Below are 14,232 nucleotides of genomic sequence, written 5' to 3'. Positions count from 1 at the left end.
ATCACCATAGTCAAGATAATGAAAATAAATATTACCCCCAAAAGTTTGTTTGTGCCTTTTTGTAATTCCTTCCTCTCAGCACCTCCCCACCAATCATCCTCCCTGCTCTCCAATTCAGCTATCCTCAGGAGATCCCTGTCTGCTTCCTGTAACTATAGATTATTTTGCATTTTCTTGAATTTTATATAAATGGGATTGTACAGTATGTGCTCTTTTTTGCCTTGTTACTTTTACTCAGGATAATTATTTAGAGATGCACCCACGTCATATCATGGTGTATAGCAATAGTTTATTTCTCTGATAACGGACTTGTATATCTATGATATATAAAGAACTCTTACAACTCAATAAAAAAAGGACAAATAACCCAGTGAAAAAATGGGCAAAGGATCTGAATAGACAGTTCTCCAAAGAAGACATCCATTTTAATGGCTGTAATAAAAAAATCAAATACTGTAATCACAAGTGTTGGTAAGGATGTGGAGAAATAAGAACCCTCATACACTGCTGTTGGGATTGTAAAATAGTCGCAGCTACGTAGGAAAAGTCTGGCAGTTCTTCAAAAGTTTAAACATAGATTTACTACTTGATCCAGCAATACTCCTAAGGCATATACCCAAGAAAAATGAAAACATGTGTCAAAATAAACACTTGTACATGAATGTTCATAGCAGCTATTTATAATAGCCAAAAGGTGGAAACAACGCAAATGTGTTCGTTCATCAACTAATGAATGAATAAACAAAATGTGCTATATCTACACAATGAAACAGTATTTGGCTATGAAAAAGAATGGAGTACTGATACATGATACAAAATGAATGAACCTTGAAAACATTAAACTAAGTGAAAGAAGTCAGTCACAAAAGAACATATATTACATGATTTCATTTTTATGAACTGTCCATTAAATAGGCAGTATATAGGGACAGTGAGTAGATTACAGGTTACAGAGTTTCTGTAACCTTGGGAATGGATGGCAGTGATGGCAGCACAACATTGTGAATGTAATTGATAACATTGAAATACATGCTTGAAAGTGGTTGAAATGGGAAATTTTATGTTGTATGTATGTTATCACAATAAAAATTTTAAAAGACAAGGAGGACTCATGTACTGATGTATTATTGTAACATTGATTAAACACTTCAATTATAATAAACTATCATTGTATACTATATAGAAATTCTGATTCATGCATCAGATTACATAAATTATACAATTATCACATTGTGCCATGCTTACATTATTTTGAATTTGTATCTCCAAAATGTATGTTACTGATAAGCATAAGAAGATAATAAATAAGTATAATACTCTTCAGTTATAAATAATGCTTTCATCTTTCAAATACCTGCTAAATATATACATTTTTAGATCTACAACTTATTTTTTTGGTACCTCATAATATGAACCATCTGGAAGCTTTGATGATTAGTTGGCCCAAATGCATCATTTGTTACAGACTTTGATTTCATTGAGAGTGGATCTTTGACATGGAAAATAAATAAAATAAAATAAAATACAGCCTCTATGTACATTCATGTATAAGACTTTGTATGGACATCTGATTTCTTTTCTCTTGGGTAAATACCCAAGTGGAATGGCCAAATCATATGGTAGGAGTGTTAACTTTTTTAGAAATTGCTAAACTGTTTCCCAAAGTAGTCGTACCACTTGACATTCCCCCAGTAGTGCATGAGAATTCCAGTTCCTCCACATAATTGCCAGCACTTGGTATGATCAGTGTTTTTAATTTACTTTCTAATAAGTATGTAGTAATATCTCACTTTGATTTTAATGTGCATTTCTTTGGTGACTAATGACGTCAAGCATCTTGTCATGTGCTTATTTGCCATCCACATATTTTCTTTGGTGAACAACATAGACAATGAGCTCTTGGACTATGAAGATGACAAAGTGAAGACAGCAGCTGGGGGAGATAGGGCTGAGGCCCTTGCCAAGAAGGATGTCAAGGGATCCCATGTCTCCATCCATAGCTCTGGACTGCATGACTTCCTGCTCAAGCCAGAGTTGCTCTAGGCCATTGTTGATGTGGCTTTGAGCATCCATCCAACATGAGTGCATCCCTCAGGCCATTTTGGGTATGGATATCCTGTGCCAGGCCAAGTAAGGCACGGGAAAGGCAGCAGTGTCTGTGGTGGCCACATTGCAACAGCTGGAGCCAGTTATTGGGCAGGTGTCTATGCCAGTGATGTATCACCATTAGGAGCCAGTTTTTCAGATCAGCAATAAGAATGGGTGCTTCTCTAAACACATGCCCAAAATCATGGTCGTGGTATATTTTTGGTGGCCTATCTATCAAGAAGGATGAAGACATATTAAAGAAGAACTGCCTGCATGTACCTCATTGTGGGGACCTCTGGTCGCATCCTGGCCCTGGCTCAAAATAAGAGCCTCAACCTCAAACATATTAAATGCTTTATCTTGGATGAATGTGATAAGATGCTTGAACAGTTCAACATGCGTTGGTGTTCTAGTTTGCTAATGCTGCAGAATGCAAAACACCAGAGATGGATTGGCTTTTATAAAAAGGGGGTTTATTTGGCTACACAGTTACAGTCTTAAGGCCATAAAGTGTCCAAGGTAACACATCAGTAATCGGATACCTTCACTGGAGGATGGCCAGTGGCATCCAGAAAACCTCTGTTAGCTAGGAAGGCACGTGGCTGGCGCCTGCTCCAAAGTTCTGGTTTCAAAATGGCTTTCTCCCAGGACGTTCCTCTCTAGCAAGCTTGCTCCTCTTCAAAACGTCATTCACAGCTGCACTGAGTTCCTTCTGTTAGGTTGGCTCATTTATATGGCTCCACTGATCAACTTAGACCCACAACGAATGGGCGGAGCAACATCTCCATGGAAATTATCCAGTCAGAGTCATCACCCACAGCTGGGTGGGGCACGTTCCAAAGAAACACTCAAAGAATTACAATCTAATCAACACTGATAACATCTGCCCACACAAGATTACATCAAAGATAATGGTGTTTGGGGGACATAATACATTCAAACTGGCACAATTGGGATGTCATTTTCACTTGATGCCCCCTGAGAAGCAGATCATTATGTTCAGTGCTACTTTGCAGAGATCCATCTAGACTGCCACAAGTTTATGCAAGACCCAATGGAGATCTTCATGGATAATGAGGCAAGGCTGACACTACATGTGTTGGAGTAGTATTATGTGAAACTGGAGGACAGTAAGAAGAACCAGAAGCTCCTTGACCTTCTGGATGTCCTTGAGTTCAACCAGGTGGTGACCTTTGGTAAGTCTGTGCAGAACTGCATTGCTCTGGCCCAGCTCCTGCTGCAGCAGAACTTCCCAGCCATTGTCATCCACCGTGGGATGCCCCAGGAGGAGATGCTTTCTTGCTATCAGCATTTTAAAGGTTTTCAACAAAGAATTCTTGTAGCTACCAACCTATTGAATGGGTGATCATTGCCTTTAACTATGACATGCCTGAGGATTCTGACACCTACCTGCATCGGGTGGTTAGAGCATACCAGCTTGGCACCAAGGGCTTGGCCATCACATTTCTGTCAGATGAGAATGATTCCAAGATCTTCAGTGATGTTGGGGATCACTTTGAGGTCAATATTAGCTACCCAGTGAGATAGACACCTCTTGCAACACTGAAAAGACATGGTAGAGGACTCATGCATTTTGGAATGTGACAGACTGTCCCTCTGTCACTTACCCCTAACTACTCCCTCATGGCTTCCCTCTTTTTTTACCACCACCAATACTAAACCCACATTCCTGATTTGTCAGATTTTTTTTAACAAAAAAATGAAAAATATGTATGGTTCTGTTCCGGTTTACTAATGCTGCTGTTATGCAAAATACCAGAAATAGATTGGCTTTTATAAAGGGGGTTTATTTGGTCACAAAGTTACAGTCTTAAGACCATAAACTGTCCAATGTAAGGCATCAACAATAGGGTACCTTCACCGAAGAAAGGCCAATAGCATCTGGAGAACCTCTGTTAGCTGGGAAGGCACGTGGCTGGAATATACTGGTCCCCGATTTTGTTCTAGCTTCTCTCTCAGCTCCTGGGCATTCTTCATAATGTTGCTCTTGGGGCGTTTTGTCCTCTCAGCTTCTCTGGAGCCAAAGTCTGCTTTCAACGGCCGTCTTCAAAATGTCTCTCTAAGTTGCAGCTCTGAGTTCCTTCTGTTTGTCAGCTCTTTTATATGGCTCCAGAGATTTAATTTAGACCCACCCTGAATGGGTGGGGTAACACCTCCATGGAAATTATCCAGTCAAAGGTCTTGCCCATAGATGATTGAGTCATCTCCATGGAAACACTCAATCAAAGGATTCCAACCTAATCAACACTAATATGTCTACCTGCACAAGATTGCATCAAGGCACATGGCATTTTGGGGAACATAATACATAATACTGATGTTTTATAGGAAGTCTTGAAATCAAGTGGTGCTAGCCCTCTAGCTTTATTATTGTCTTTCAAAATGGTTTTGGTTATTCCAGGTATTTTGCATTTTCATATGACTCTTAGACAGCTTGCCAATTTCTACAGCTTTATTTTCTGTAAAACAGGAACAGAAATATAGCATATTAATTTAAAATCCAGGGCTCTGGGGCCAGACTGCCTGGATTCAAGTCCCCCTTCCTAGCTGTGTGACTTTGGACAATCTTCCTAACCTCTTTGCAACTCCATTTCTCATTTGTAAAACTGAGATAATATTCCCATTCTCATGGGGTTGTGATAGGACTTTGATGAAATAATGCAGATAGTGCTGAGACTGAAAATACAAATAAACAATGGCCAGAGCATATATGACAATAGAACTCCGACCCACAGCCTCTGCAACAACCAGCCCAGGAACCCAAACCACAACCTCTGCAGCAACTGACCCTGGACAGTCCGGACTTGCTCAGTGACTACCAGCTTCCTAAGTTTGGGAAAGACCAACCAGAGAAAGCCAAATATGCTCCCTACACCAATTACAATGGATGCCCTGTTTCTAGTTAGCCCACCTCCAGCTGCACTATGACAACAGCCTCCAATCAGAACATACATGGAGCCTTCCCCTATTTTCACTATAAAGCTTTCCCACTTCCCTGCCTGCTTTTGAGTCTCTGCCAAATGCAGGTGATGGTGGCTGACTCCCTTGCTATACAAAGCTCTGAATAAACAGCCTCAGTCTGTTCTCATTTGGGTGGTCTTTATTTCCACAGTGTATAACACAGTTCTTGGTGCTTAATAAGTGCCCAATACATTTTATCAACAGCAGCAAAATTTTTTTTGTTAAATGAAATCTTACACAGAACCCCAAAATATAAAACAGATAAAAGTGGCATTTCAATAGTTTATTTTATACATTCAGATTTAGTACATATATTTACTATTAAGTCAATCACTACTAACAATGAGACTTTGGGGGTGATCTCAAAGTTATTAAATGGGGACAACGGATAGCAGTTGCAGACACAGCAGTGAAAATAAAATTCTGCTTCACACTATAAGAAGGTGCAAATGCTAACAGTTTTTTTTTTCTTCTTCTTCTTGTAAACAGGTCACCTTGTAAGCAAATATTTTCAGAACTCCTAAAGAACCTCTTCAAAACTCTAGTGCTCTAAAATCACGCAGTAAAAAACACTGGTTGGATTATGGTTTGTTAATTTTTGTGGGGTATGGTAGGAGCATGTTGGAAGCAATATAGTTATTTTAGGTTATTTGTTTTTCTTATTCCTTTGGTTATGGTTTGTTACTTTTCTTGGGGTATGGCAAGAACATATTGGAAGCGAGGTAGTTATTTTAGGCTATTTTTCTTATTCCTTTGTTTTATTTTGTTTGAAATGTTTTTTGTTTTGTTTTGCTTTGTTTTTTCATTTTTCGATAAATAAAGTTTAAAAAAAAAACACTGGTTGGGGTGCAGGTGGGGGTCAGGGCCTTGATTTAAGTTGTAGGGATGCTGTTGATCAGTTAGATAACCTTGGGTAAGTAACTTGACCTCTGTCTGAATTTCTTTTCTTCCTCTGCAAATCGAGGAGGCTAAACTAAACAAGTTCTCAAATTTTAGTGTGCATCATCACGTGTATGCAGAGGAGTGGGTGGGGAGTTGCGTGCCTGTTTAAAAATGCAGATTTTTGGTCCATCCTGTGTTTCTAACTCAGTAAGTCTCAGGTAAGGCCCTGGGAGCTGCATTTTTAACAAGCAGCCAGCTGATTTCGATGCTAGTGGTCCTCGGGCATAATTTGAGAAACCCAAGAGTAAATGGGTAGAGTCGGTAAAGACAAATCACAGGAGTGGATCACGGGGATAGGAAAAGGGAAGGGAAAAAGACCACAACAGTGGCAAATGTTGATAAAAGTTTAAGCCTATTTTATCAATGTATGCCCCTCCTGAAAACCCCCACGACCACGGTCCAACCGGCCAACGCTTGGTTTCCTGGCGTTGGTTCCAAGCCCTTTGCAAATGCAATACACAATTTCTTTACAAGCTATGGTGCCCCACAGAAATAAGCACTACCAACTTCCCAACACCATGTTCCAGACTTGAGTATACCAGAGTTTAAATGCACAGTGTGAAATATTTCCCCGTCCTTCTGCTCTCCAGTTTCTCCACGGCACAGCCCGGCGCCGGAGACAACAGACGCTTTGGCGTGCTCAGGGCCTGGCGCTCAAAACCAGATTAAGCCCTGCCCACTCCTCCAGCGCAACTCTGCAGAAACGACTTCAGCGCCCAGCGGCCATGCCGCCCTCTTGCGGCCCAGAGTGGTACTCCGCCTGGCGAGGAGAAGAAACGCCAGCGGCGGAGACAGCCGTCTGAGAATGCATAGACTCTAAGCGCTTCCTCGGGGTGGCGGCGGCGAAGGCGCAAGGAAAGAGGGCAGAGGGACTGGCTTCCTCGGGTCTCTTTCTACTTTCACTTTTCCTTTCTGCCTCCCAAAGCCAGTGCTCCTGCTTGCCCTTACCCTCTATTAATACATTTTCTGTCATGCCTTACAGTTTACAAGGTATTTTCACGAACATAATCTCATGTGATCCACTCCCACTCTTTTCACATCACCTCTCTTCCCCTTCCAAAATAAGGAGGAAAAAACTGGAAAAATAACAACCTATGTAAATGCCTTTCTAGTATTTTGGATAAGGGTGGACCTGACCACACCCCTGTTTTTGGGTTCTAGGACCTTGGAGCTGAGGACACAGCTTTAGGGACCCGTTAGCTTTGCTATGCTTTATGGTCACAAACAGAGCCTTAAATTTGCCAGGGTTTGGTCACCAGGAGAAGAGGGAGCAAAACGTTTGTACAAAGCAGCACAAGCAGGGATAAACATTTACCTTTGAGCCATCAACTTTTTAAAAAAGTTAATCAAATTGTAATAAAACATAGAAAAAGGCACACATCATAAGTGTTCAGTAAGTTTTCACAAAGTGAGCACATCAGTGTAACCAGCATCCAGATCAAGAAACAACATTGCCAGCGCCCCTGAAAGCCCCCCTCGTTCTCCCTCCCAGTCACAACCCCCCAGCCCCAACCAAAGTAACCAGTACTCTGACTTTTAACACCACAGATTACTTTTGCCTGCTTTCGAACTTCGCATAAAAGGAATCAAACAATGTGTATTCATGTGTCTGATTTAGGCTTAACTTGGTCTGTGAAATTTGTCTTTTATTGCGTATTGTTAGTCTTCATTGTATAGTTATATTCCATTGCGTAAATACACCACAATTTATCCATTTTACTGATGGTGGACACTGAAGTATTTCTGGTTAGGGTTACTGTAAGAGTGATCTATGAACATTCTTGGACATAACTTTTGGGGAACATATGCACATGTCTCTTGCCTTTTTAACTAGGAGTGGAATTGCTAAGATTCCACAGGATTCCTTTGATGGATACTGCCAAATACTTCCACATTTCCAAAGTGTTGTACTAACTTACATTCCCACCAGCAAGGTATGAGAGTTTCCTCTGTTCCACATTCTTGACAGCAGCTGGCCTTTGTGGATTTTATCTGCATTTCCCTGATGACGAATGCTCTGCATTTCCCTGATGATGAATGAAGTTGAGCACCTTTTCCTATCAGCCATTTGGTTTGGATATCTTCTTTTGTGAAATGCCTAGTCAAGGCTTTTTAGGCAAACAATTTAAAGCCTAAATTTACCCACCATGGAAGATAAGAGCATTGTTAAGTATTCAACTTAATCCCAAACAAGTAAGTTCTAGGTACTTCATGGTCTACTTTGAGAGCGATTCCTTATACTTGTGCAGAATTTACATGGTTTCATTTGGTTAATATAACAACTGCTCTGGACATTATCTTCGTTTTACAGAGGAGGAAACAGTCTTCGGGAGGTTGTGACATGCTCAGCCTAAGTGGCTGGACAGGATACTGATCAAGGTTTTGCAATTTCCTGGCCAATGCTCATTTTACTACAGTGGCTTGCAACACCATTTGATCCCCCCACCTGTTATAACAAATATTTTGTATTGCCCCCCTCTACTAAACTGAAATTAAATTGATAGGTAAATTTTTAAAAATCAATATACTGCCCCTATGATATAAAAGAAAAATAAAAGGAAAATAATTTATAACAAAATAACTAATACAATTGCAAATAAAATAATAATGATTGCTTGGGCACAGCTATATTATATATTAAAACACATAATGAAATAGTAGATGCTTGCCCCCAAATGCAGACTCACTTTGAATTCAAACAGCCACAAATAAAGACAAATACAGTTAGTTGGTTGTATTGGCAACTCTAATCCCACACATTTCTGTCCCTAATATGATTTTCCCAAATTGGTAAAGAACTCTAGGTAAAATTATGAACAAAACAAAGTATAATCTTCCCTTAACTTACACCATAGTTGGATACCTGGAAAATTCACTGTATTTTTAAACCATACTTCATAAAAAATACTCTGTGTGGAGGGAGGGGCAAGATGGCGGCATAGAGAGGAGTGGAAGCTAAGTAGTCCCCCTGGAACAACTACAAAAAAACAGAAACAACTAGTAAATAATCCAGAATAACTGCAGGGGGACAAATGAGACCATCCACTCATCATACACCAACCTGAATTGGGAGGAATGCCCTAGAAACACAGCATAAAATCTGTAAGTAAAAACCTGCGGAACCAAGTCGTGGGACCCCTCCCCCATAGCCCGAGCTGCAAAGCCTCGTGGTGCCAGAGAGAAGCTCTCTCCCAGCAAGCGAATATAGCTCAGCTGAGCTCCAACTGGGGTTTTAAGTAGCGAGTGTGAACTGCTCACTACAGGTACACATCCCCAAAAAACAGACAGAGGCTTTGGGTGACAACTGACCTGGGAGAGCTGGAGGGTCACCTTGGACTGGGTCTGAAGGGGACTATCTGTTTCTTTTTTGGCTCAGTGGAGAAAGCCCCAGTCATTTCAGTTTCCAGGGCTGTGACTCAGGGAAGGGGGGAGACAGCAACAAGCAGAGAGAGAGACCATTGAATGCTAATGACCTCCACCTGAGGGGTCCTGTCTTCTCTAGGAGGAAAGGGGTGGGGCCCTTTCCATTCAGAACCAGACCCCAGAGCCTGGGGGAACAGGGCCATACCTCCTCACACCAGTCAAGAATTATAGGCTAACAGGTGTCACCTGCTGGGCAGAAAAGCACAGTGACCTGAGGCATCAAAGGGTGGAGCAATTTTCTAAGACACACCCGCAGGGAAACCAGATACTGAATATTTCTTCCCTCTGGGACCTGAGCCTGTTCTGGTCTGGGAAAACCTGATTTGGATAACCAAGGAAACCATGCCTAGACAACAGAAAATTACAACCTACACTAAGAAAAACAAAGTTATGGCCCAGTCAAAGGAACAAACGTACCCTTCAACTGAGATACAGGAATTTAAACAACTAATGCTAAATCAAATCAAAAAGTTTAGAGAAGATATTGCAAAAGAGATAGAGGCTGTAAAGGAAGCACTGGACATGTATACGGCAGAAATCAAAAGTTCAAAAAAACAACTAGTAGAATCTATGGAAATGAAAGGCACAACACAAGAGATGAAAGACACAATGGAAACATGCAACAGCAGATCTCAAGAGGCAGAAGAAAACACTCAGGAAGTGGAGAACAAAACACCTGAAAGCCTACATGCAAAGGAGCAGATGGAGAAAAGAATGGAAAAATATGAGCAACATCTCCAGAAACTCAAGGATGAAACAAAGTACAATAATGTACGTATCATTGGTGTCCCAGAAGGAGAAGAGAAGGGAAAGGGGGCAGAAGCAATAATAGAGGAAATAATTAATGAAAATTTCCCATCTCTTATGAAAGACATAAAATTACAGATCCAAGAAGCGCAGCGTACTCCAAACAGAAGAGATATGAATAGACCTACGCCAAGACACTTAATAATCAGATTATCTAATGTCAAAGACAAAGAGAGAATCCTGAAAGCAGCAAGAAGAGAAAGCGATCCATTACATACAAAGGAAGCTTCATAAGACTATGTGCGGATCTCTCAGCAGAAACCATGGAGGCAAGAAGGAAGTGGTGTGATATCTTTAAGATACTGAAAGAGAAAAACCACCAACCAAGAATCCTGTATCCAGCAAAGCTGTCCTTCGAATATGAGGGAGAGCTCAAAATATTTTCTGACAAACAGACAATGAGAGACTTTGTGAACAAGACACCTGCCCTACAGGAAATACTAAAGGGAGCACTACAGGGTGATAGAAGACAGGAGTGTGTGGTTTGGAACACAATTTTGGGAGATGGTAGCACAACAATGTAAGTACAATGAACAAAGGTAACTATGAATACGGTTGAGAGAGGAAGATGGGGAGCATGTGAGACACCGCAAGAAAGGAGGAAAGATAAAGACTGGGACTGTATAACTTGGTGAAATCTAGAGTATTCAACAATTGTGGTAAAATGTACAAATATGTTCTTTTATGAGGGAGAACAAGCAAATGTCAACCTTGCAAGGTGTTAAAAATGGGGAGGCACTGGGGGAGGGATGCAATCAGCATAAACTAGAGACTGTAACTAATAGAATCATTGTATTATGCTTCCTTTAATGTAACAAAGGTGATATACCAAGGTGAATGCAGATAAGAGGGGGGGATAGGGGAGGCATGTTAGATACTTGACATTGGTGGTATTGTCTGATTCTTTATTCTACTTTGATTTAAGGTTATTTTTCCTTTTGCTGCTTCCTAGCTGTCTTTTTTTTCCCTCTTTCTTTTGCCTCTCTATCTTCTTTGACTCTCCCTCCTGCCTTGTGGAAGAAATGTAGATGCTCTTATATAGATAATGGTGAAAGTGGTGAACACATAAATGTATGACCATGCAGAAAACCATCGATTATTTACTTGGGATGGAATGTATGGTGAGTGAACAAAACCATATTAAAAAAAAATGGGTTGATGACCAAACCTCGAGGGCAATACTCTGAGTGAAATAAGCCAGACACATTAGGACAATTATTGCAGGGTATCACTGATAGGAACTAATTATAATATGTAAACTCATAGACATGAAATATAAGGTACCAAGATATATGACGAGGCTTAAGAATGGGGAGTGGTTGCTTAGTATGAGCAGAATGTTCAATTAGGATGAACTTAAATGTTTGGAAATGAACAGGGGTGTTGGTAGCAACATGTGAGAATAACTAACAGCGCCGAATGGTGTATGAATGAGGTGGAAAGGGGAAGCTCAGAGTCATATATGTTACCAGAAGGGAAGTTGGAGGTCAAAAGATGGGAATGTATAAAACTGAATCCTATGGTGGGCAATGTCCATGATCAACTGTACAAATACTAGAAATCACTTCCATGAACCAGAACAAATGTATGACAATACAATTAGAAGTTAATAATAGAGGGGCATATAGGGAAGAACTATATACCTATTACAAACTATATACTACAGTTAGTAGTATTTCAACATTTTTTCATGAACAGTAACAAATGTACTATATCAATACTACAAGTCAACAATTGAGGGGGGCTGGTTAGGGATAGGGGAGGATTAGAGTTTCCTTTTCTTTTCTTTTCTTTTTTTTTTTTCATCTTTCACTTTATTTCTTGTCTGGAGTAATGAAAAGTTTCTAAAAATTGAACAAAAATTAAGTGTGATGGATGCACAGCTGTATGAGGGTACCAGGGGCAAGTGATTGTACACTTTGGATCTTTGGATAATTGTATGGTATCTGAACAATCTCAATAAAAATGAAAAAAAAAAAAAATACTCTGTGTATATATTCAAAAGGAAGTTAGGTTTTAGGCTCAGATAATTACACACAGTTGTTTCACCTACATGAATATCTAAGGATCCATTCAAAAGTTGGACAGGACACAGGACAATTCTTCATTTTGTGGGATTGTCAGATTCATTGTAGGACATCTTAGCAACCCTGGTGCACACTCTCTAAATGGCGATAGTGACTCCCAATCTTGTGACAACCCCAAACTCCTTGGGGCAGTACTGCTCCTACTGATAACACTATACTACATACCCTGTATGGCCCAGTTCCTGCCTGGAATATGGAATGTGGCCAAAAGGTGAGGCTGTGGAATGGGAAAGCCCTCGGTTCAGCACTCAGCTACTCACTATCCATGAGACCCTGAGCAAGTCACTTAACATCTCTGAGCCTTGGCATCCGCAGCTCTAAGATGCAGCTGGCCTCCGCGTGCCATGGCAGCAGCAGTTTTGTCATGTTTTACTGCTCCTGCAGGCAGGCTGTATAAAGAGAGCCTCTCTCTTGTACACCATGGCTCAGCCCCCAGTCCATCCACCAGCCCTCCCTTCCCCAGGTTGGCAGCGATCTGCAAGGCCAACCAGTTCCTCCAGCCCACAGTGCTTTTGATCTTCCCAGTCTCTGTAGACAAATATTTTCAGCAGCAGATAGCACAGAGGAGATAAAGATCATCTATTGGAAAAGAAGTGTTAAAATAAGTACCTATTGCCCCAGTAGAAAATACTCCTTATGGCCTTAGCTATTGAAAAAAAATACACTATTGGTCACTTCCCCAAATTCAAATTATCTCATCATGGCCCAAATCTTAGTAAACATATGCCTTCCCACCAGGATCCCAACTGCACATCTTCCCAACATGTTTTGTTTTGTTTTGGTTTAAATTTGTGATAACTGACTCCTTGAAAAATAGAAATCAAATTCATAAGTGATGTCCCAGCAGATTCAAATGTATTACTAGCTTAAGTTCAAGGGCAAAGGGATGCAGACTATGAACATAACATTGTAAAAGTGTAATTTTTAAAAAAGTAAATAACGTGACATGAAAATAAACAAGTGTCGAAGATTTTATTCAACTCATTAACTAATGAGAGAACCAATAAGACGTTAAAACTAGTTCAAATGAGCATTCAACTTACAGAGATTTATATTTGCCACTGGGCTAAAGTATTTTTACAATTCTATCAACAGAAATCATTTGCATTGCCGTGGACAAGAACATTTGCTTCACAGTTGGTTTTCTACAAATTAACTTTTACTTCTCCCGAGTCATAAAACAACCTGGTATTGGTTTCCCATTGCTGCAGTAACATATTACCACAAGCTAAGAGGCTTGAAATGATACAAATTTATCTTACAGAGGTCCAAAATGAGCTTCACTTGGCTACAATCAAGGCATGAGCAAGGCTACATTCCTTCTGGAGCTCTAGGGGAGAATCTATGCCCTTGTTTTTTTTTCCTGCTTTTAGACACCACCTGCATTCCTTGACTCATGACCCCATTCTTCCATCCTCAAAGTCAGCAATGGCTGTTCAAATCTTTCTCAAGCTGCATCACTATGGTGCTCTTCTTTCATCATCATATCTACTTTTCTGACTATAACTCTGAGTTTCTTGCCTCCCTATTTCACTTATTTTCTTTGGCCTACCAGATAACCCAGGTTAATCTCCCTATCTCAAGATCATCAAAGGTGCAAACCCCTATAGAATTTAATAATCCCCAGGGAATCCATGAAACTGCACTCTGCACCCACTGAAGGGATACCCAATAAAATTGTCTCAAGTCCTGGAAAATTTTTCCTGATGATGCCAAGGCTCATAACAAGAGCAATTTTGCAAAACACAAGCTCAAGTAGCCCCAGGCCCTCAGTACTTGTGGACAACCATTCACCTAACATGAGAAGCAGCTGCCCCTTTAATTGGACAGTGGTCATCTTGTCCCTACCCAGCCTGCTTGGCTCATTTCCCCTGGCCTCTGGGAGCATTTGAGATTTCCATCC

The 14,232-nt window shown here is 40.5% G+C and overlaps 1 pseudogene; it reads left to right on the top strand.

Moving 5' to 3' along the window:
* Nucleotides 1-1,872: 1,872 nt before the first annotated feature.
* On the top strand, nt 1,873-6,681 carry LOC119535317 (annotated as a pseudogene).
* The last annotated feature ends 7,551 nt before the right edge of the window (nt 6,682-14,232 follow it).

The sequence above is a fragment of the Choloepus didactylus genome, chromosome 5, assembly GCF_015220235.1.
Source record: "Choloepus didactylus isolate mChoDid1 chromosome 5, mChoDid1.pri, whole genome shotgun sequence".
Lineage (NCBI taxonomy): Eukaryota > Metazoa > Chordata > Mammalia > Pilosa > Megalonychidae > Choloepus > Choloepus didactylus.
The sequence above is the reverse complement of the archived record's forward strand: the minus strand, read 5'-3'. Positions and strand labels throughout refer to the sequence as shown.